We start from the raw sequence: 25,092 nt of genomic DNA, 5'->3' as shown, positions 1-25,092 counted from the left end.
TGTGATAACAGTATGGATATACCAAAATGTATTAGTATTCCATTTTTACCATTTCATTATTTGGTATTATAATACCAAAATATATTAGCCATTCCCTTACTGTTAGGTATTTAAATTTAATATTTTTACTATTAAAAGAATATGATTAATATATAATTCTGCATTTATCATTAACATTTATTGCTAAAAAATGTTAAAGGTTGGGATTTTTTAAAACTTGATATGCATTGGAAAAAATGCTTTCAAGAGAAATCACAGCAATTCACATGTCCTAACAGTATACAAATATATTCATTTTTCTGTACTTACGTTATTTTGATAGGTAAAAATGATAGTTTGCTTTAATTTGTATTCCTTTTATTCCATTAGGCTCAAACATTTTCCCTATGCTTATTATTTCTTTATCTTTCTTTTTTGCTCACACATTTTGCCAGAAGAGTTTAGGCATTCAAAACTAGGTTTGGTTTGTGTAGTAGCTTAAAAATTATGAATGTAGTTGTTAGTCATTTCAGTGTCAACTATTTTATTCAACTTATCTTTTAGTGTATTTTTGAGGTTTAGAAAATAGTATTTTAGATTTTTTAATAATGAAATTTCAATTTATTTTGTTAAAAACATTTTCTGTATCCAGAGTTGAGACATACATTTTGCATTATTTTGCAAAATTTATGAGAGATTTAAATTCTTATGTATGATGGTGCTTATTTATGGGCTGTATATTCTTTCTGTTTATACCTTTGGTTATCTTTGAATCATCACCATGACAGTTTAATCTCTATACTTTCAATATGATAAATATTTAGAAAAATATTTCATAGCTTACAAGTAAAGTTCCCATCTTCTCCCTCCAGCTTATTACTCAGTTCTATTAAAAGGTCTTAGTTCTTTAAGTATATTCTTCCAACTCAATATTAAGCTGAGTTTAAAAAATACCACTGATATTTTTAATGAACTCTTTATCTTATAAATTAATTCATGAGGAATTTATACTTTCAAATTATTTCTTATCCATAAATATGTTATGATTCCATTTATTTAGGCATGCTATATCTCAAAATAAACTTGTTATTTTTTAATAAAGACATCATGTTTCTTGTTAGGGTTATATTCAATTATTATACTTTTATGATTGTTTATTTTTATTATAACATTTAAAAAATCATAATTGGTATCACATTTGTGTGATTTTAATCAATACTTCTTTTAAACATGTAGAAATCTGAGTTAATTTTTCCAGTTGTTTAAGACAGAAAATAGAAAAGTCCTTAAATTTAAGGAACATTCCCATGAGTTTAGCCCAATCAGTTATGTTGACAGCATAACGAACACTTTCTAACAGATAGGATGGATGCTTTTACTTAGAACAAAAATTCTAATTTAAATTCCAATCCCAAATATAACCCATGCAATATGATTAAGTAAACCACAACCAAACTATGTGACTAATTGTTGTTTACAAGAATTCATTTGAGAAGATTAAAGTGAGCTTATATAAGAAAATCACTTGAGACAGGATTAAGATGGTGGAAGTAGGACTGGAGCTCACCTTCTCCCATAAAAGCAACAAAATTGCAACCAACTGCTGAACAACTTTCCACCAAACAGACTGAAAACTATCAAAAAAAAAAAATCCTACTCCATAAGACAAAGAGGAGGCCTCATCAAGATGGTAGGAGGAGTGATTATGTGATATAAGCAACCCCCTACCCAACAGGTGGGCAGCCCAAAGACTGGAAATTAACTGTAACACAGAGACTCACCTATGGGAGTGAGAGTTCTAAGCCCCACGTCAGTTCCCCATGCTTGGGAATCTGGCATTGGGAGGAGCTCCTGGAGCATCTGTGACTGAATTCCAGTGGGGCTTGTATGTCAGAGCTCCACAGGACTGAGGGAAATGGAGACCCCATTCTTGAAAGGCACACACAGGCTTTCATGTGCACTGCATCCCAGGGCAAAGCAGAGACTGCAGAGGAATCTGGGTCAGACCTGACTGCCGTTCTTAGAGGATCTCCTGGGAAAACAGGGGGTGACTGTTACTCGTTGTGGGGGAAGAACATTGGAGGCAAATGTCTCAAGAATAATCATCAGGGTGTGCTCCTCTAGAGATGGGCATTTTGGAAAAATCTGGCCACACCCATCAGGGCTGAGAAGACTCAGGCCAAACAGTAATCCAGGTGAACCACCGCCCCACCCAACAGCACAGGCTGCCTCAAGACCCCAAGGAACACAGCTGCCTCTAATCTCACCCAGACACAATGCCTCACCCACCAGAGGGATAAGAATCCTGCTTTAGCTATATCTACCAGTGGTCAGGGATCAGTGCCTCCCATCAGGAAGCCTACAGTAAGCCCCGGTACCAAATTCAGCCACAGTGGAGGCAGACATCAGAAGCAAGGGAGGCTACAACTCTATTGTCTGCAAAAACGAGACCACACCAAAAATATATACAAAATGAAAGGACAGAGATTCATGACTCAGATGAGAGAGCAAGAAAAAACTGCAGAAAAACAGGTAAGTGATCTGGAGATTATCAACCTCCATGAAAAAGACTTTAGACTGATAACAGTGAAGATAATTCAAGATCTTGAAAATAAGCAAAGATTGATAAATTGCAAGAAACACTGAGCAAAGAAATACAAGATTTGGAGTTCCCCTTGTAATTCGGTGGTTAATGAACCTGACTAGTAACCATGAGGTTGCAGGTTCAACCCCTGGCCTTGCTCAGTGGGTTAAGGATCTGGCATTGCCATGAGCTGTGGTGCAGATGCCCCTCAGATCTGATGTTGCTGTGACTGTGGCATAGGCCAGCAGCTATAGCTCTATTTGACCCCTAGGCTGGGAACCTCCATATACCATGGATGCTGCCTTTAAAAAAAAAAAAAGACAAAAGAAATACAAGATTTAAGGATTAAGCAAGAAAATATGCAAAATACAATAACTGAAATAAAAAATTCATTAGAAGCAACAAACCACAGACTACAGGAAGCAGAAGAAAGAAGAAGCAAGGTGGAGGACAGATAAAGGGAAATGACTAATATGAACAGAAAAGAAAAAAGACTGAAAAGAAATGAAGACAGTCTAAGAGAGCTCTGGGCCAATGTTAAACACACCAACATCTGTATTATAGGGGTGCCAGAAGGAGAAGAGAGAGAAAGGGACAGAAAAAAATATTTGAGGAGATAATACCCAAGAACTTCCCTAACATGGGAAAGGAACCACTCACTCAAATCCAGGAAGCACAATGAGTACCAATTAAAAGAAACCCAAGAAGGAACACCCCAAGACACATATTAATCAACCTGACCAAAATTAAAGACAAAGAGAAAATACTAAAAGCAGCTGGGGAAAAGAAACAAATAACATACAAGGGAACCCTGATATGGTTAACGGCAGAAATCTGCAGGCCAGAAGGCAGTGGAATGATAAAGTGATGAAAGGAGAAAAACCTACAACCAAGATTATTCTATCCAGCAAGGTTCTCATTCAGATTTTAAAGGAGAAATCAAAGGCTTTACAGACAAGCAAAAGCTAAGAGAATTCTGCACCACTAAATCAGATTTACAACAAATACTAGAGTAACTTCTCTAGGTGGAAAAGTAAAGGCCACAACTAGAAACAAAAATATTACAAATGACAAGGCTCACCAGTAAAGGCATATATATAGTAAAGGTAGGAAATCATCTACACACAAATACGCTACTAAAATCAGAATTCGTGAGAATAGGAGGGTACAAATGCAGAACACTGGAGATGCACTTGCAATTAAGAGACCAACAACTTAAAACAATCTGTATCAAAATTTCAGGGTAAATGTGAACCGAAAATCTACAATAGATACACACACAAACAAGGAAAAGCAATCCAAATACAACACTAAATAAGAGAAAAAGAGAAGGGAAGGAAAAAAACCAACAAAAACAAATCCAAAACAGTCAATAAAATGGCAATAAGAACATACATATCAATAATTACTTTAAATGTAAATGGACTAAGTGCACCAACCAAAAGACAGAAACTGGCTGAATGGATACAAAAACAAGACCCATCTATATGCTGTCTTCAAGAGACCCACATCAGTTATAGGGATACATACAAATTGGAAGTGAGAGGATGGAAGAAAATACTCCATGGAAATGGAAATCAAAAGAAAACTGGAGTAGCAATACTCACATCAGACAAAATGACCTTAAAGAATATTACAAAAGACAAAGAAGGACATTACATAATGATCAAAGGATCAATCCAAAAAGAAGACATAACAATTGTAAATATATATGCACTCAAAATAGGATCACCTCAATATATAAGGCAACTGCTAACAACTTTAAAAAGAGAAATTGGCAATAACAATAACAGTGGGGGACTTTAACACCCCTCTTACAGCAGTGGACAGATCATCCAGACAGAAAATCATAAAGGAAATACAGGCCTTAAATGATGCATTGGACCAGATGGACTTAAAAGATATGTATAGAACATTCCATCCCAAAGCAGCAGAATACACATTCTTCTGAAGTGCATATGGAACACTCTCTAGGATTTATCACATTCTGGGCCACAAATCAAGCCTCAGTAAATTTAAGAGTATTGGAATCATATCAAGCATCTTTTCTGACCACAACACTAGGGAATTAGAAATCAACAACAAGAGAAAACCTGCAAAAAGCACAAACATATGGAGACTAAACAACATGCTACTAAAAAACAAATGAATCACTGAAGAAATCAAAGAGGAAATTAAAAAATACCTAGAAGCAAAGGACAGCAAAGACACAACAATCCAAAACAATCCAAAACCTATGGGATGCCTATGGACGTTTATAGCAATACAAGCCTACATCAAGAAACAAGAAAAAGTGCCCATAAACCAAATAATATGCATATAAAGCAACTAGAGAGAGAAAAGACCAGATCTAAAGCTAGCAGAAGGAAAGAAATCATAAGGATCAGAGCAGAAATCAATGAAATAGAAATGAAAACTATAGAAAAGATAAATGAAACTAAAATCTGGTTCTTTGAAAAGATCAACAAAATTAATAAACCCTGATCCAGACTCATCAAGAAAAAAAGAGAGAGGACCTCAAACCAATAAAATTGGAAATGAAAAAGGAGAAGCTACAACAGACATCATAGAAATACAAAGGGTCATAAGAGACTACTACAAGCAGCTATATGACAATAAAACGGACAACTTAGAAGAAATGGGCAAATTCTTAGGAAAGTACAATCTTCCAAAACTAAACCAAGACAAAATAGGAAATATGAATGGACCAATCACATGTACTGAAATTGAAACTGTGATTTAAAAACTTCCAACAAACAAAAGTGCAAGACCAGATGGCTTCACAGGTGAATTCTATTAAACATTTAGAGAAGTGTAACACCTATTCTCTGAAACTATTCCAAAAATTGGAGAGTAATGAACACTCTCAAACTCATTCTATGAGGCTGCCATCACCCCCACACAAAAACCAGGCAAAGGTACCACAAAAAATGAAAATTACAGGCCAATATCACTGATGAACATAGATGCAATAATCCTCAACAAAATACTAGAAAACTGAATCCAACAGTACCTTAAAAGGATTATACACCATGATCAAGTGGGATTTATCCTACGGATGCAAGGATTCCTCAGTATCCAGAAATCAGTTGGCATGATACCCAGTATTAATAAACAAGAATAAAAACCATATGATCCTCTCGGTAGATGCAGAGAAAGCTTTTGACAAAACCCAAGACCCATTTCTGATAAAAACCCTCCAGAAAGTGGACATAGAGGGAACCCACCTAAACATAATAAAGGCCATACATGACAAACCCACAGCCAGCATCATTCTCAATGGTGCAAAGCTGAAAGAAAATCCACTGAGATCAGGAACAAGACAAGGATGTCCACTCTCGCCATTACTATTCAACATCATTTTGGAAGTCCTAGCCACAGCAATCAGAGAAGGAAAAGACATAAAAGGAATCCAAATTGGAAAGGAAGAAGTAAAATTACCACTGTTGGCAGATGACATGATACTATACCTAGAAAATCTTAAAGACGCTCCCAGGAAACTGTTAGAGCTCATCAATGAATTTGGCGAAGTCCCAGGGTGCAAAGTTAATACACAGAAATCAACTGCATTTCTATATACTAAGGTGAAAAATCAGAAAGAGAAATTAGGGAAACAATCCCATTTGCTATCACATCAAAAAGAATAAACTACCTAGGAATAAACCTACCCAAAGAGACAAAATACCTGTACTCTGAAAACTATAAGAATCTGATTAAAGAAATCAGAACACAAACAGATGGAAAGACATACCATGCTCTTGGATCGGAAGAATCATATTGTCAAAATGACTACACTACCCAAGGCAATCTACAGATTCAGTGCAATCCCTACCAAATTACTAAAGACATTTTTCACAGAACTAGAACAAAATATTTTAAAATTTGTTTGGAAGTGTAAAACACCCAGTATAGCCAAAGCTATCCTGAAAAAGAAAAATGGAGCAGGAGGAATCAGGCTCCCTGACTTCAGACTATACTTTAAAGCTATAGTCATTAAAACCTTATGGTACTGGCACAAAAACAGACATATAGATCAGTGGAACAGGACAGAAAGCCCAGAATTAAATCCATGCACCTACAGTCAACTAATATGACAAAGGAGGCAAGAATGTACAATGGAGAAAAGATAGTCCCTTCAATGAGTGGTGCTGGGAAAACCAGTACAGCTACATGTAAAAGAATGAAATTAGAATACTTCCTAACCATACACAAAAACTCAAAATGGATTAAAGATGTAAATATATATAAGACTGGATACTATGAAACTCTTAGAGGAAAACATAGACCAAATACTCTCCAACATAAACCACAGCAATGTCTTCTCAGGTCCACCTCCTAGAGTAATGACAAGAAAAACAAAAATAAATGGAACTTAAAAGTTTCTGCACAGCAAAGGAAACCCTAAACAAAACAAAAAGACAAGAATGAGAGAAAATCTTTGCAAATGAATCAACCGACAAGGGATTAACTCCCAAAATTTATAAACACCTTCTGCAGCTCAATACCAAAAAAACAAACAACCCCATCAAAAAATGGGAAGAAGATCTAAACAGACAGTTCTCCAAAGAAGACATACAGGTGGCCAAAAAAGACATGAAAAGATGTTCAGCATCACTCATTATTAGAGAAATGCAAATCAAAACCACTCTGAGGTAACACCTTACACCAGCCAGAATAGCCATCATCAAGTCTACAAACAATAAATGCTGGAGAGGGTGTGGAGAAAAGGGAACCCTAGTACACTATTAGTGGGAATGTAAATTAATGCAACCACTGTAGAAACCAGCATGGAGATTCCTCAGAAAACTAAACAGAATTACCATTTGATCCAGCAGTCCCACTCCTGGGCATCTATCCAGAGAAAATCATGACTTGAAAAGATACATGTACTCCAGTGTTCATTGCAGCACTATATACAATAGTCAAGACATGGAAAACAACTTAAATGCCCGTAGACAGAGGAGTGGATCCAGAAGATGTGGTACATATACATAATGGAATATTACTCAGCCGTTAAAAGGAAAGAGATCATGGCATTTGCAGCAACACATAGATGGACCTAGAAATTATCATGCTAAGTGAAGATAGACAGTGAGACACCATCATATGCTATCACTAACATGTGAAATCTAAAAAATGGACATGACATACTTCTTGGCAGAATAGATAATGAGTCACAGACTTTGAAAAACTGATGGTTTCCAAAGGAGACAGGTTGGGGTATAGGGGGATGGGCTGGGGTTTTGATTGGAAATGCTATAAAATTGTGTTGTGATGACCGTTGTACAACTATGAATGTAATAAAATTCATCAAGTTAAAAAAGTAAGCTTATAAAGTAAATATAAACCATTTAAAATATGTGTATCTATTTGTGCCCATATAGAAAATGAGCAGTTCTCCTTCTTAGAATTTTTTATGGAATATACTAGATAGGCACACAAAAATATTTGCAAAATCGTGTTTCTGGCAGAGTTTATCTGTATAACAAAAGTTGAGGAAGATGTTCCAAAATGGCTAACTATTCACATTGACCATAATGTGGTGAATTTGTTAAAAAGATGATATAGGAGTTCCTGTCGTGGCGCAGCGGAAACAAATCCAACTAGGAACCATGAGCTTGCAGGTTCGACCCCTAGCCTCACTCAGTGGGTCATGAGCTGTGGTGTAGCTCGCAGATGCAGCTCGGATCTGGTATTGCTATGGCTGTGGCGTAGCCCGGCAGCTATAGCTCTGATTGGACCCCAGCCTGGGAACCTCCATATGCCATAGGTGTGGCCCTAAAAGAAAAAAAAAAGAAAAAAGATTATGTAGAAGTATATGTATTAATAAAGTAATATAGATTAGTTTCAGGTACAAAACAATGAGTATTAGAAATTTCTACAAATGTGAATTATCATATATTTGTGTACGTATAAACATAAAAAGGGGTACATCAAAATATTAACATGGTAACAATTATCTTGAGATGTTTAGACAATTTTAGTTTTTCTCGTCACAGTGTCTGATAATAATCTTAAAATTTACAGCAAACAAGTGTTTCTTTTATAGTCAGGTACAGAAGGAGTGAATGAAGCCAAGAGAAACAAGAGGAGAGAGTTTGTCACTTGTGTCATCTTATACCAAAAGGATTGGCACGTTTTCGAAAATAGCGGACTTTAGGAGTTCCTGCTGTGGTTCTGAGATAAGGAGCCCGACTAGTATCCATGAGGACTTGGGTTCAGTCCCTGTCTTCCCTCAGTGGGTTAAGGATCCGGCATTGCAGTGAGATGTGGTATAGGTCGCAAACAGGGCCCGGACCTAGCGTTGCTGTGGCCGGGGCGTAGGCCAGTAGCTACAGCTCCAATTCCACCCCTAGCCTGGGAACTTACATGTGCTGGTGTGGCCCTAAAAAAAAAGAAAGAAAGCATCAGGCCCCAGCTTTTTTCTGAAGCTCAGCACCAATTACAATTCCTGTTTATCATCATCTTGCTTTGACTTGAATCCCTTTAACTTACAGCGGTTCACTTTCCCTTTTCCCTAATAATTTATTCCTTTAAGATAATAGAGTTTCTGATTATCTTTTTGATTTGTACTCTCTGTTTCCTGTTTAATGATTTACTCTGTATGGCCTACGTGCAAAAGTTATCATATTAGAAAAAGTTATTATGCTATAATAATTATGGTGCCATCCAACCAAATTAAATTATGTTTCATTGTAAATAGTAAAATGTATTAATTTTTTTAAAAGCCTTTTTATGCCAGTGAAGATAAATAGTTACCTTCATATAGTTTCATTAAACACCATGGCAGTACAAGCCGAATTGACAGAGCTGATAACAAATCAATTCACCCCTTAAAGAAGTCCCTTCCAAGTAGTTCAGAAATTAGCTTTCTTAGGGCTGTGAATTCAGTGCGATGTATTAAACAGAATCTGTGCATTCTACGAATAAAAGTTTCACCTTCATTCTGTGCGTAGGTTGATCTTGGAACATAAGGATTTCTTCAAAATGGACCTGCATTTTAATTTTCCCTTTAGCATTTCAGGACAGTCCAGTAGGCATAATAAAGTATTTATGTTAGTTTGAGTTTTCTAATAGGCACATTAAAAAAGAGTAAAATAAACAGTTGCATCTAATTGAGTAGTATATCTTTTGTGAACTAATCTACCCCAAATATTATCACCACAACATGTAATCAAAATCTTAGAGATATCTCAAATGAGACACTGTATTTTTCTTTTTATTCTAAGTCAATGTGTATATTTTGTACTTATAGGGCCCTTCAACTTCGATCACAATTTTTATCAGAAATAATTCATCTGCATTTAGATTTCATAAGGTTTTCCATTTAAAAAATAGACTCGGAGTTCCCATCGTGGCTCAGTGGTTAACAAATCCGACTAGGAACCATGAGGTTGCGGGTTCCGTCCCTGGCCTTGCTCAGTGGGTTAAGGATCCGGCGTTGCTGTGAGCTGTGGTGTAGGTTGCAGACGCAGCTCAGATCCCGTGTTGCTGTGGCTGTGGCGTAGGCCGGTGGCTACAGCTCCGATTAGACCCCTAGCCTGGGAACCTCCATATGCCGAGGGAGCAGCCCAAAGAAATAGCAAAAAAAAAAAAAAAAAAAAAAAGACAAAAATAAATAAATAAATAAAAAATAGACTCACCAACATATTAAAATTTTTTCCAGTGACTCAATTATCAGCTTTTAAAATTAAGCCAAATTAGAAAGTCATTTCCTCAGCTGTACTAGCCATATTTCAAACGCTCAGTAACCACATGGACGTAGTGGCTACCATATTGGATGGCGTAGGTTTAGCACGTGTATAGGATATCAGCTACATGGAAAAGTTAAAAGTTAATCAATGCCAAAGTATGGGGAATGTTTTGTCTACTGGATTTCAAAGAACATGAGCTGTTTCTCCTCTCAGTAAGCCAGCGGGTTGGCCGATGGGCTCAATCGATGGAATCAGAGTGTTGCTTTGGTTCTACAGGCAGATCATCTCGTTTTTTTCTAGGTCCTTTAATTTTCTTGAAGGCAAATGTACGTATGTGCCTTAATTACCCTAAAATCTGTGCCACCTGCATATTCCTGTGCTCCTGCAAAGAACCTTCAGTTTAACGGTCATATAGTAAGTTTTGAGTAAAATACAGAATATCGACATTAAGAGAAAAAAAGTTAAGTGTAGTTCATGTGCCTCCCTGTTCACTCTTTTTTCTCAGCTGTCTTATAAATCATGTAAATAAGTACGATAAACATTTATCGAGTGATTCCATAATACTTTGGCTCTACAGGTCCATCATTTGTGATGACACGTAGAAGTTGGCCCAGGAAAACTAGAAGAATGTCGTATGTCAAATGACGCCTTCCATCAAAGCTAGGGCAGCATTTCTTTGCCAGCATTACAACATCTTGTAATGGCACTTGGCAGTATTGGCATTTCTGATATGACTTCTTTCAGCTAGCTCAGCATTCTTAAAAAATAAATAGTTTTTTCACTCTGTGATTGAAAGGGTTAAATAGTACCAATTCATTACCACTCACAAAAGGATTTATTTTGTTCTCATAAATCAGTTTTATTCCACATTTTTATTATTCCCTTGGGTGAGCGACTCGAATTGAAATCAATAGCAGTGCAAGTGACACAATCAATCTAGATATTTGATTATGGATTGGCGATCTCCAGGTCTGCTGTTGAGCCAGTTTCTTTCTGATCATCTCCCGAAGAACTGAATATTAGTATTGGCATCTATGAGTTATGAACGTGTTTAAAAAGCAGATAATAATCTTCATTCATGTGCGGACAATGGGAGCCTAAGAAATGAGCAAGGATTAGAAGATAAAGAATTAAAATATGTAACCATAATAAATTGTTCAAATTTCTGAGTATTTTCCTTGAGACGAAATATGTTTTAAAATAACTTTATTCTTTATTTAAAAAGCAAACCATCAATACTATTGGTAGCTATAAACTGTATGCTCAGACGGCCCTAGGGAAGGGATTAACTATTTGTCATGACAGAGATGTTTCCTCCTTTCACACGTTTATTTTATCGCTGAACCACGCTAAGTAGTTAACAATAGAAAAAAGGGTGAATAAAACGCCTTCGAAGGAACTTGAGCTGGTTCTTTTCATTTCTATAATCATCCAGGCTGGAAAGCCACCATCTGGGGGACCTTAAAAGGGAAAAACAGTTCAGCTTTAAATTAGGGAACAAAATTGATTAAGTTGTTGCTCAAGAGGGCAACTATTATATATCAAACTCTCTTTGCTTTGCAAACAAATTTATATCTTATGATCCTTTACATATTGAATGCTTATTTTGGGACTCATGGTACCACATTATAGTCGTCTTGCTCTGACTCTAGCCACCTGTTCTTTGTTCTTAAGCCAGATTTTTGCGTGGACACGATTAAACCATTTTGTAACTTATTTTCTTATATGTAGACAAAGGCAATCAGACTATTTCTTTAAAGTCCAAGGCAATACTAACACTGCATTGCTTCTTTCAGTGAATATTTTAGCTTTATTTAGCCATTCACTTTTTTCATTAAGATTTGTAGGAAGGGGGTGTTTCATGTCTGGCAAGTTACCTCTGGAAGGAATATAACTCTAGAAGGTTAACAAAGTCTTTCAGAAGCAGTCGAAGAAGTAAACCATCCTTCTTTCTTCTAAGCAACCATGAATTACTCTTAACTTAGTCTTTTTACTTTTTTATTTTTATATGATTTTTAAAGGTTGCTTTCCATTATAGTTATTACACAATATTGGCTATATTCCCCATGTTGTACAGTACATCCTTGAGCCTATAAACCCAATAGTTTATATCTGTGCTCCCCACTCCAAAGTGCCCCTCCCCGCCAAGTGGTAACTACTTGTTTGTTCTCTGTATCTTTGAGTCTGCTTCTTTTTTTGCCGTAATCACTATTTCATTATATTTTTTACATCCCACATATAAGTGATATTGTATAGGATTTGTCTTTCTCTGACGTATTTCACTTAGCAGAATGCCCTCCCAGTCCATCCATAGTCCTTAGTTACTTTTTTTTGTTGTTGTTGTCTTTTTGCTGTTTCTTGGGCCGCTCTGCTCCCGCGGCATATGGAGGTTCCCAGGCTAGGGGTTGAATCGGAGCTGTAGCCACCGGCCTACGCCAGAGCCACAGCAACACAGGATCCGAGCCGCGTCTGCAACCTACACCACAGCTCACAGCAACGCCGGATCGTTAACCCACTGAGCAAGGGCAGGGACCAAACCCGCAACCTCATGGTTCCTAGTCGGATTCGTTAACCACTGCGCCACGACAGGAACTCCCTTAGTTACTTTTATTAAGCCTTTAGAACAATGGTTACCACCAGTCAAAGCCAGGAACTTGGATTTCCACTGGCAAACTTCCTGGGCCTGAGGAATTAGCTGCTTTGTTTAACATATGTTCTTCCTGCATTTTTTCCCTTTTCAGTAATTTGCATTTAGAAGCGCTGAATAGGGAAAAACATTCAAAGCACTAATGACACTACAGTGCAGAGATGTAAGATAGGGCTCCACTGATACTGTGCTCTTTCCAAAATACCCTGTTCAATTCTTTAAAAAGAGTTGAGTCAAGAAAATGAATCTTAACATTGGAAATGGCTCTCTTTATGCAGGAAGACAGACCATTTTCAAGAGGGTGTCATTTTAATTGTTTAATTCAGAAGGTGGGTCACTTTTTCAGTACAGAGCCACATAGTAAACATTTTAGATGTTATGGGCAACGTGGTCTCTACCATAATTACTTAATTGTGCAGTTGTAACCTGAATACCTAGAAGTATAACTGTCTATGTTCTAATAAAACTTTATTTACACAAACAGGCTGCTAGCCAAATTTGGGCTGTAGGCTGTAGATTGTGGATCCCTAGTTTTATTGTAATTTATTTATAAATTTAAATATTTTCCTTAGATGTTTCCAACCATCTCATGCTTCTCTCGATCTCACAAAAATTATGCATGCTCACTTAAAAATTCATGTCATATGGAAAAATGGCATTCACTAAAATCCCACTACGTATAAATAACCAATGTTAAGAAATGATAACATGTCAGACTTTTTCAATTCATGAGTAGTTTCTTAGGAACAAGCCACAGGAACAAATCTGGTTAATTACAGCAAGAATGAATTATTGTAAAGGACCTGAGCAGTTTAAAAACTGGACCAGAGGAGTTCTGTTGTGGTGCAGCGGGCTAAGGATCCACGTTGTCACTGCAGCAGCCTTGGTCACTGCTGTGGCACAGCTTCCATCCCTGGCCTGGGTACTTCCACACGCTATAAACATGGCCCAAAAATAAAAATATGGAAATAAGTGGACAGGAAAGCAATGGAGTCAGACTCGTACAGAAACTGTAAATACCTTGGCCCAGACAAGCTTTGCCTCAAGTGAGTTTCATAAACAAGGACACCCCACGGGCAGCAGCACCACCACTCAGGAGCCACGGGCAACTGCCGCTCTGCTTCTGCATTCTCAGCAATTCTAGAGACGTGGAGGAGTAACCCTCGTTGACCTGGAGCCATGCATGGCTTTGCTTCATTCTGCTTCTTGGTTCCTAGATGGGAGGCTCCAGCTGGCAACCTTGTGGTCAAGTGCCCACATGACCTTCAGCTCTCCTTTCATTTGCCAAAAATAATTAAATTGTATTTCTGATCATCTTGTTTCTCCATCTCCTCTTTTGATATATTATTGATACAATTTCTTGATCTTTTTTGCAACTCACTGATCATGATGATACTTTCTTTCTTTCGAGGTAGCTGTTAGCTGTTCCTATTCCGCTTTTTGCTTTTTCTAGCTTGTTTATTAAGGATTTTGTGAGTTTTTTTTCTAATTTCCTATTTGTTTCTTGAGTGCTGTAATATCCTTTTGCATCTAATAAGGGATGTGTATCATTTTTCCCCTGGAGCCGTGAGGTTAATTTGTTGTTTTATGCTGGGATCCTTTCTTTCCTTTTGACTGTGTGTACACATCTTTAGTCATTCTTCCTTCACTTGCATCTTGCTTGTGCTTCGCGTGGGCAGCTCTGTCCAGACTTTTCATTTGTTCTGAACTTGGCCTGTGTCTTTTCTTTCTGGTGCTGGTTGGTCTGCCCTCAAACTAAACTTGGAGAACTGTGTGTTGCTCTTCACGTCCTTGTGTGTAGGCTTGGAGTGGAGGTGGGGGGATGAGAGTGAAGTAGATGATATGGTGGGATGCATTTGGCAGAATTCTAGGGGATCGAGTCTCTCTGTCTTGTCTGATGTTCCCTTAAACGTCCTTGGAAGCAGCACCCTCTTTGTTGATGCACATGAATCTCCCACTCCTGGGACCAGTGGCTTCTTCCCCCAACTCAGCAAAGTTAGCAGGTGGCCAGTCTCGACCACTCTTCCTGTCTCGGAAGACTGGACTCAAGTTGATTTCCTTTGATATTGGAGAGGAGTGCTTGGTTTATATGTCTTCCTCCAGGAGCAAAGTTAGGAACAGTGCTATATGATGAATATGAATTTCCCACATCTTTCTTCACCTGTGAGATTTGGAAGTCAGCACCATTCATTTGTTCCTTATCCTTTGTATTTGTGCCAAGGTCTTCCTTCAGCTGTGTCAGTTAATGTTATTATTTTCGTTCTAATGTTTTCATGTTGTTAGGTATTTTGGCAAGCCAATTCTGTAGCACTAAAAAAAAAAAGAAAAAAAAATTTTTTTTTGAAAGGTCACGATTTAATCCTAACTCTCTTCCCAGCAAGATGATGCCTAGCCACAGCTTAGAACCTGTCACACGCGGATTCTAAGATGGCACCCATTTATCTCCTCCTCCTGGCACTCACACCCTTTGTAATCCCTTCCCCTCGCTTGGGGTCAAAATGTGTGACTTGTTTTTAACCAATAGACTATAGCCAAAGGGAACAGGATGTTCATTGTGGGACAATGATACCTAAGATTGTAACCCATTTTGCCAGGAGACACTCTCCCTTGCTGGCCTTGGTGAAGCAGCCGTGTTAGGGAGGCCCATGTGGAAGGAATGAGGGCAGCCTCCAGCCAGGAGCCAGCAAGGCACTGAGACCCTCAGCTCCAACAGTCTGCAAAGAACTGAATGCTGCCACCACCCACCCGGGCTGGAGGAGATCCTCTAGTAGAACCTTGAAATGGGACTTCAGTCCAGGGCACCCCCTTGATTGAGTCCTTTGAGACCCTGAGCAAAGGACCCAGTAAGTTATGCCCAGACTCTTGACCCACAAGGACTATGAGATAAGTGTTTGTTGTTTGGAGCTGCTCCGTGTGTGCTAATATCATGACACAGAAATAGGTAACTAGTACAGGAATTCATGGCTCTATGTCTGTAGCTAATAAAGCTGATAGAATCACCAGTAAAACGTGACATAATTCTCACCCAAGTACTGAGCTGCCAAAAATGCATGCTTTCCTTCCATGGAAAGTCTTTCTCAAGCATATGTATATCTAAGAATTAAAAATAAGATGATAATCATTTCACTAAGAATTGGTGATAGGAGTTCCATTCATGGCACAGTGAAAACGAATGCGACTGGGAATGATGAGGTTGTGGGTTTGATCCCTGGCCTCACTCAGCAGGTTAATGATCCGGCATTGCAGTGAGCTGTGGTGTAGGTCGCAGACATGGCTTGGATCTGGGTTGCTGTGACTGTGGTGTAGGCCGGCAGCTGTAGCTGCGATTCAACCCCTAGCCTGGGAACCTCCATATGCTGTTGGTGCGGCCCTAAAAAGCAAAAAAAAAAAAAAAAAAAAAATTGGTGATAGCCTCTTTTCTGCTGTCCATGCCTGGTTAGCTCTCCATTTGATACCAGTGGTTCTAGAGGCTCAGTGTGGTTAGTTAGGCTCTGCTATGACTCCAAAAGGAAACAGCATCTTCTGCTAATGGCTCAGTCAAGCTCACATCCAGTGTTTGGTTTGGAAGCTGGATATCACTTTCTGTGCGAGCATATTTTTCCCAGTAGCTCCTGGCTGGTTGAGATAATGGCAGTTGTTTGTTCTTTTGGAAAAACAACACTTTGTCCAAATGGAGGAAAAAAAAAAAGTACAAGCAGAAACCTGACTTTACAGAATACAACATAGTTGATAAAAACGCACTGTACTTCCCTCATTTACTACAGTCATAATAAATCTCGGCATTCACTGTTTGTGTGTACAGTTCTTTTCTGCTGTTAAGAGAATTTAGGAAACTATGGTACACGAGCAAACTGGATGAAAAGAAACTCTGCTCTAAAGGCCTTTTAAAAATGGTCTTTAAAATATTTAGAAGGGACAATTCCCTGGTGCCCTAGTGGCTTCAGGATCCAGCATGGTTACTGCAGTGGCTCAGGTCACTGCTTTGGCGAGAGTTCAGTCCCTGGCCTGGGAACATCTGCATGCCCCAGGTGTGGCCAAAAAAAAAATTATATATATATATATATAAATGTGCAATATCCGGTATACCTTTCCCCATAGATTTAAAAACAAATCAAAACAGAACAAAATACAAAGATCCTCACCCTCTATAGACCTCTCACTGCTTTTGTGTGAGCACAGGCTCAGGGCAAATGTGTCTGAAGCACCTTTGGGTGAATTGATGAAATAGTCTCTGTATTTATTCCTTGAACTACAATTGCCGTAACAGCAGAATGACCACTTTAAAGAGGAATCCAAGAGGTACAGCTTTTACTAGATGACAACTAATTAAAAATCACATTAGAGTAATTACAGTCACGAGGAAGCATGATGCATTAATACAGCACTGGCCTTCTCAGGGCCCTAAGTGATTCTCAGGCTGCTTATTTTTTGCTCTTTCCAAATGTCCTATGAGGAAGACAGCTATGAAGGTAGAGATCTATAAAGGTTTTCTATGTTGGCAAAAAATTAGGAATATGGATCTTTTTACCTGTGTCTTAAATACACTCAGATTTCTACCAGAGTAAATGTAAATTCTATTAAAATAATGAGGTTTGGAAGATGCATTTGCTTCATGGGTATAATAATTTGAAATAATATCCTTAGAAGAAATAAAGGGACAGATAGTTGCCGTGTTGCCCTGATCTGCAGTCTGATGTGTTTTGATTTGGGGATTGGCAGCCTCCTGTGACGCTGAGGTGCACCTGAAAATCCCGAAGTAGAGACCCCGAGACCGGGAAACATAGAGTATTTTCTCCTTGCAGCCAGAAGTAGGAAAATTAGTTAGCATCGTCTCTTCCTTAAGGTGTAATTGGATTCAGAAAAAGGCGAACTTACACAGGACCAGGTCTGACATGCAAAATCCTCACAAGGTAACAAGAATCGGTTTGGTTTGTTCGCTGTCATTCCACATTAGAATCTTTGTCAGGAGAATGGATTCATGTTGTGCCATTTTCTGTTCTTGTTACAATCTTTGTCACATGAATAAGATATCAGGATGTTAATGCCTGGCATACAGTCCTCTGTGTGTGATGATACTTACAAGACTACGCTGACCTTTGCAATATTATGTATTCTGATTGGTTGTTCATCTCACCTCTTTCCCACAAGTTAATAAGGCTGTAAAAAGGAGAGAACTGAAACGGCCAGCCAGTCAAATTATAGAATATTGAAAAGGTCAGAGCAGTACAGCACAGAGGAAAAAAAAATTATGGAATATATGGTGCATTAAAATTCTTGCGACAATGATTATAACCAGAATGGGAAAGGATACCCATTTATGTGACTTCAATCTAGAGAATCCCCATGGGACAAAATTCCCAGAACAGCCCTCATTTGCACACCTCTGATTCATACACATGAAAATATCTATTTACACTGGGGGTTTGCTTGAAAAAATGAATTGCATAGAAAATAGACACCATCCTCCCTCTCAGCAAGTAAGACTGGTTAAGAAATAAGATGTTAGCCGGAGAAATTGGCAGTCACGTTGTTACCATTTTAGCAGGTCTCCATATCTGAAGCTGAAGGGAAGTTTCCTTACGTGTGAAATCTGTTGGGCATATGAGACTTATTTTGATTGTCTCTTCATTTAACACTTTTTTTCTTCAAAATAAAATAGAAAAGTGGGACTGAATGAATTAATCTTCTGGGGAATCTGTTAGAATGTGGAATTTCCTGAAACAGCATCTAGGTGTTTACGTTAAAATATTATGTCATCTATATAAAATGGTTTTTTTTTTTCTTATGATGCATGATATTGGCCAATGTGCAAAGAAATCTCTTGCATCTTCAGTGGAGAAAGAGATAGAGACATTTCATTCAGAAATTCTTGGAGTCCCGGTAGCTCAGCAGGTTAAGGATACAGAGGTTGTCACAGCTGCTTGGGTTGCAGCTAACATGAGGGTTTGATCCCTGGCCCGGGAACTTCCACACAGTGTGGGCAGGGCCAAAAAAGAACATGGATTAAATAACCCGAAAATCAGTAGTCGCGGGTGCCCAAGCAGAATCACTCTGCGGTTGCCAACACTCTCTGATAGTCTCCATTAGGAGGTGTGGGGTGGAATTCCGGTGTGTGAATATCTAGGAAGTAGCCCCAGGAGATTTTGACCTGGGGAGCCCTGGACCTCGGGTCGAGACGATCCCATTGTGCAAAGAGTTGAGTGCAAGCCCCAGTTCCAGCCCGATGGCACAGACCACAGCCAAAGAAGGTGGATGAGGGGGCCTCCAGTTCAAACGCGCAGTGCCTGGGGAGTGACGGGGAGTTGTGTATCCAGAACACAGACTCTTACCCAGGCTGGCACAAATAGGGTCAGCACCGCGAAGACCAGGCAGGACTGGTCACCTGGGATAGGAACTGCTTGTCCTTTTAGCCTTTTCTAGTTTGATGCTTGAGGCTGAACCAACAGGGCTGCCTTTTCCAGCCCACGGAGAACAAAGTAGATGCAGTGAAAAGTAGTAAACCAGGAAGTTCTTAAGAGGGGGGACTGGAAGACCTGCGATTTTAAGATGTCCCTCCCCCCCCCCGCCCCAATATCTAGAAGCCCAAGTCGGTAAAGTGCAGAGGAAGAAAGAGAGGTCAGGCAGAGCTGAAATCTCCAGCTCTTGTTTTGGTTTTGAAGCTGGAGATTGTTAAGCTTCCTGGAGGGCTGAACCCCTGTGTGGCTGCTCTGGGTCTGTGAACTGAGCTGAATGTGAGTCGAGAGGAGAGAACATTAAACTCACTCAGCTGCATGGTTCTTGGAAATGTACAAGTTCTTTTTTTTTTTTTTTTTTGAGCTGAACGAAATGGTTATGTAATTGCATACTTCTCATAATTATTCAGTAATTATATACTTCTTATAATTACTGAGTAATCATTGTTCTATAACTAGGACTTAATGTTACAACTAATTGTATAATTACCATGTATTAATGTTATCTGGGAAACTTCGAATAAAGTGGTACTTAATATATTTCCCCTGCCATGCCATTTTCAAAGCTGGCAATAGTGTTTGTTTTACAGCTAGAAATTTGCTTCCCGGACAAACAAACAAAACACAAGGGGAAAAAAAGGAAAAAAAACCTCACCAAGATTATCATCAGAGATGTTAACTCCTCGAGCTTACAGGTGTATCCACGTGAAAGTCATAAAACCATATTCTCTTGGCTTATTGTTACACTTTTCATTGATGTTTTGCAGTTTGCCATCTTTTGTAAGACGTGCACACTTATGCTGCTTTAGAAGCAATAGGGCCTGTCACAGGGGACGCTGACCTTTTTGAAATTTTACAGCTGCTCATGTGACAGAAGCAGTGGTGTTTCAGCTGTAACTGAAGAGACTTTCGAAGAGACAGATGAGATGGGAACTTGTGAGGATCTTCACATGCAGATAATGGAGTGTTTTCTTAGGCAGTGGTTCGGAGGGATTCATGCTCATCTTCATCAAGTTTCCTGAGTGTGGCAACTCTGTCTTACTGGTTTAGGGCACAATCTCATCAGCACCTAGCAAAGTCTACCCTCTGCCTGCTGTTGGAGCTCCCGGTCGTAAAGCATCTATGAAAGCCAGCAAAGCGTAATTTGGAAATGTCCTTTCGATGCATTAGGAAATCACCAACAGCTTGTTGGTAGGTTTCAGAACTTCTTAATATGTGTTACACACATATAGCTATGTTGTCTATTTTCATTTTGCCAACTTTAGACCATTCTTAAGCTGTGAATATGTCTTTATCATGTTCCTAAAATTGCATAGAAATTATTGGTCTCATGTTTTAGCCCATAAGTACCATTTATTTTCTTTCGGACAAATCACTCCTTTGGATATGCCAATTTCAAGTTTAGAGTAATAAATTCTTATACAAACTAGGAATTTCTTCTGCTCATGGGAAACACATAACATACTTCTATATTTTGAACCAATAAAAATTTCAGCTGAACTCTCCAACCTGGCATTATAAATATCTTTGTAAAAATTTTTGCATATCTTTAAAGCATTTATCTGCCTTACCCACATTTTATGAGAATTCTCACAACTAGATATGAGCTCCTCTTTTCATCACTTGATCTTTATCAGTTTTAGAGTTTGAAATACACCCTGATGGAAAATGGCCCAGCGGTAGTGACTGAGTTTGATGTTGTTTTATTAATTGAAAGACCTTAGAACTTTGAGAATACATAGGTGGGATAATGTGAGGAAAAAGAATGTATACATGTATGTGTAACTGGGTCACCATGCTGTACAGTACAAAAAAAATAATAATGTATTGGGGAAATTCAAAAAAGAAAGAATATGGTGTTGGGTGGAGGTAGGAGGGAATATAGCAGGTAGGTGATGGAGAAAGTAAAATGTGGGATAATTCTTAATCACTTGCTAGTCCTGAATATTTGGGAGGTATCAGTGGTACAGATTACAACAGGAACAGTAGCATTCTAGGCAGCTGTTAATGAATATCTGTTGTAAAGAAATCTCACTTAACCTTCATAATAACATGACCATCGAAGGAGTATTATCATCCCCAGTTCACAGAAGAAAAACCCGAGGTTTGGAAATATTAATTAACTTACAAAGAACACACTACTCAAGAAAGGCAAGGATAAGTTCAAATCCAGACCTCTCTCATCACCAAATTTAAGCTCATCCCTTTGCAATATACTCCGCTACTAAACTGTAAAAATACAGTACTGTGTAAATCTTGCCAACTATTAAATTTTGTCTACTGCACCGTGCAAGATCACTCTTCATATGTGGCCATCTTTTACTTTTTTTTTCTTCATTTTTCTTTTTTTTTTAATGTCCAAGCTGGCGGCATGAGGAAATTTCCAGGCCAGAGATTGGACCCATACCACAGCAATGATCTGAGCCACTCACTGCCATGACAATGGTGAATCTTTAACCTACGGAGACGCAAGAGAACTCCCATCTATTACATCTTAAAACATTTAATCCATAAAGATTATGTCAGTATCCAGAGATCTTGCTTTGCCCTTGAAATCCAACATCATATGTTTTTTATTCACTTGCTATATTTGTAGAATTTAGGTGGAAAAGATCAAAGGCACATATAGTAAAAAGTGTTTTGGCAAAGGAAAAAGGCTATTTTAAATAAATGTCACCCACTGTGTTTTGTTTTTTAAGTTTTTTTGAAGTATAGTTAATTTACACCCACTTTGTTTTGTTTTTTAGGTTTTTTTGAAGTATAGTTAATTTACAAGTTAATTTTAAATAAATGTCACCCACTTTGTTTTGTTTTTTAAGTTTTTTTGAAGTATAGATAATTTCTGCTGTACAGCAAAGTGACCCAGTCATAGGCATATCCACATATCCACTCTCTCTCGGATTCTTTTCCAACATAGATGACCACAGAATACTGGGTAGAGTTCTCCGCACTATACAGCAGGTTTCTATTGATCAGTCATATTCCACAGACCTCCATGTGCATATGCCAATCCCAGACCCCAAGTCCATCCCTCCCCCCATCTCCTGTCCCTTTTGGTAACTGTAAGTTTTCCAAAGTCTGTGGATCTGTTTCTGTTCTGCAAATAAGTTCATTTATATACTTTTTTGGATTCCACATATAAGTGATGTCCTAAGATGTTTGTCTTTCACTGTCTGACTAGCTTCACTTCGTATGATAGCTTCTAGGTCCATCCATGTTGCTGCAAAGGGCATTTCATTCTTTTTATGGCTGAGTAATATTCCATTGTATATATATGTGCCACATCTTCTTTATCCATTCCTCTTTTGATGGACATTTAGGTTCCTTCTATGTCTTGCCTTTGTAAATAGTGCTGCAGTGAGCATCAGGGTGCATATATCTTTTCGAATTATGGTGTTCTCTGGATAGATGCCCAGGAGTTTGATTGCCGGAGTCTACGTTAATTCTGTTTTTAGTTTTTTGAGGAGCCTCCATAGTGTTTTCCATAGTGGTTGTACCAATTTACATGCCCACCAACAGTGTAGGAGAGTTCCCTTTTCTCCACACCCTCTTCCAGCATTTATTATTGTAGACTTTTCGATGATGGCCGTTTTGGCTGGTGGAAGGTAGTAAGTACCTCATAGTAGTTTTGATTTCCATTTCTCTAATAATTAGTGATGCTGAGCAGCTCCTCATGTGTTTTTTGGTCATCTATATGTCTTCCTTGGAGAAACGTCTATTTAGATCTTTTGCCCACTTTTTATTTATTTATTTTTTTATATTGAGCTACAGGAGGTGTTTATATATTTTGGAGATTAATCCCTTGTCAGTTGCTTCATTTGCAAATATTTTCTCCCATTATGTAGGTTGTCGTTTTGTTTTCTTTATGGTTTCCTTTGCTGTGCAAAGCCTTTTAAGACCTAAATGTAAGACCGTATGCTATGAAACTCTTAGCAGAAAACAGAGGCCAAATGCTCTCTGACATAAACAGCAATATCTTTTCAGACCCACCTCCTAGAGTAATGACAGTAAAAACAAAAATAAAGAAATGGGACCTAGTTAATTATCACTCTTCTTAATCATTCTTTTTTCCTGTGTTTTAAGAGTAAGTATAACTAAATTTTACTAAATAAAGTAATAGTTTGAGAGATTTTCCCCATGGAAACTTTTCAGGAAAGCATCTAACATAACAAGTGGAATAACTTAGTTTTATAACATAGTTTTCAGTTGTAGCCCTATTCTTATTTCAAGCCTAATTGCTAACTGTTCTCAACCTCGAATGTAACCCAGTTGCATAGAAGAGGAAGATAACACAATGTGATCAGCCAGCCATATTTTCCTATATCCTAGACATGCTAAGATTTGAGAAAGTGTTTGCTAAAGTTTTGGAAGGATGGTGGGTCCCCATGACACCCCATTGAAGATGATCCTTATATATAGTTAGGCGGCTGCTGCATTTTCCCATAGAGCTAAGAAATAGATCTTTGTGGAGTTCCTGCCATGGCGCAGTGGATTAAGAACCTGACTACAGCAGCTCAGGTTGCCGTGGAGTCATGGGTTCGATCCCCAGCCCAGTACAGTGGGTTAAAGGATCCAGTGTTGCTGTGGCTCTTGCATGTACCCCAGGTATAGCTCCGTTTCGACTTCTAGCCTAGGAACTTCATATGCCACAGCAGCAGCTGTAAATAGGAAAGAAAGAAAGAAGGAAGGAAGGAAGGAAGGAAGGAAGGAAGGAAGGAAGGAAGGAAGGAAGGAAGAAAAGAAAGAAAGAAAGAAAGAAAGAAAGAAAGAAAGAAAGAAAGAAAGAAAGAAAGAAAGAAAGAAAGAAAGAAAGAAAGAAAAGAAAAGAAAAGAAAAGAAAGAAGGAAGGGGGGAGGGAAGGAAGGAAAAGAAAGAAAGAAAGAAAGAGGGAAGGAAGGAAGGGAAAGAAAGAGAGAAAGAAAGAAAGAGAAGAAGGAAGGAGACACATTACTTCACATCCCTCTTAAGGATATTTTCAGGATATTCTGCCCAATTCTAATTTGAAGAGGCATTCATTAGAAAGCCTAACCTCTCAAGCAAAATGAGCAGAAGATAACCCAAATGGTAATAAGTGAAATATATGACATGTATATTTGTATGTCCTCTTTATATCCAGAGCCATTTGTTTGGGAGGAGAAGGATGTGATTTCTTTCCAGTCTGTGCATCAATGAAAACTCAAGGATTAAAAAAAATCCTCCAATGTACATATCCATTGATCAGATTATTTATCTGCAGAGTATTTTTACTTATACGCATGATACTTGTGACTTGATTCATACTGTCTTAGAATATCTGTTCAGTTGGAGTTCCCTTTGTGGCTCAGTGGCTAACAAATCTGACTAGGAACCATGAGGTTGCGGGTTCAATCCCTGGCCTTGCTCAGTGGGTTAAGGATCTGGCGTTGCCGTGAGCTGTGGTGTAGGTTGCTGACACGGCTCAGATCCCGCATTGCTGTGGCCCTGGTGTAGGCCAGTGGCTACAGCTCCAGTTAGACCCCTGGCCTGAAAAATCTCCATATGCCACGGGAACAGCCCTAGAAAAGCCAAAAAAAAAAAAAAAGTTCAGTTATTTTGTACTGAGAACCTAACATTAGCGTAGAGACCATGATATTAACTCAGGTAACATTTTGTTCACAAAATAGTAAAATAAAAGTGCACACGTTGATAGTAACACATGTCATGCCAGTCAGAGTATTGACATATAGTCCTGTTGAGCGCTGTGTATTTAGAAAGCAA

At 38.4% G+C, this 25,092-nt stretch overlaps 1 protein-coding gene across 1 annotated transcript in view; it reads left to right on the top strand.

The window, feature by feature from the left end:
• The window catches only part of USH2A (usherin), an 811,661-nt gene that overhangs the window by 441,966 nt on the left and 344,603 nt on the right, over positions 1–25,092 (top strand). The gene's annotated exons all lie outside the window — the stretch shown is intronic.

The sequence above is a fragment of the Phacochoerus africanus genome, chromosome 12 (assembly GCF_016906955.1).
Source record: "Phacochoerus africanus isolate WHEZ1 chromosome 12, ROS_Pafr_v1, whole genome shotgun sequence".
NCBI classification, from domain to species: domain Eukaryota; kingdom Metazoa; phylum Chordata; class Mammalia; order Artiodactyla; family Suidae; genus Phacochoerus; species Phacochoerus africanus.
Note: the sequence above shows the minus strand (reverse complement) of the source record. Positions and strands in the feature narration are given on the sequence as shown.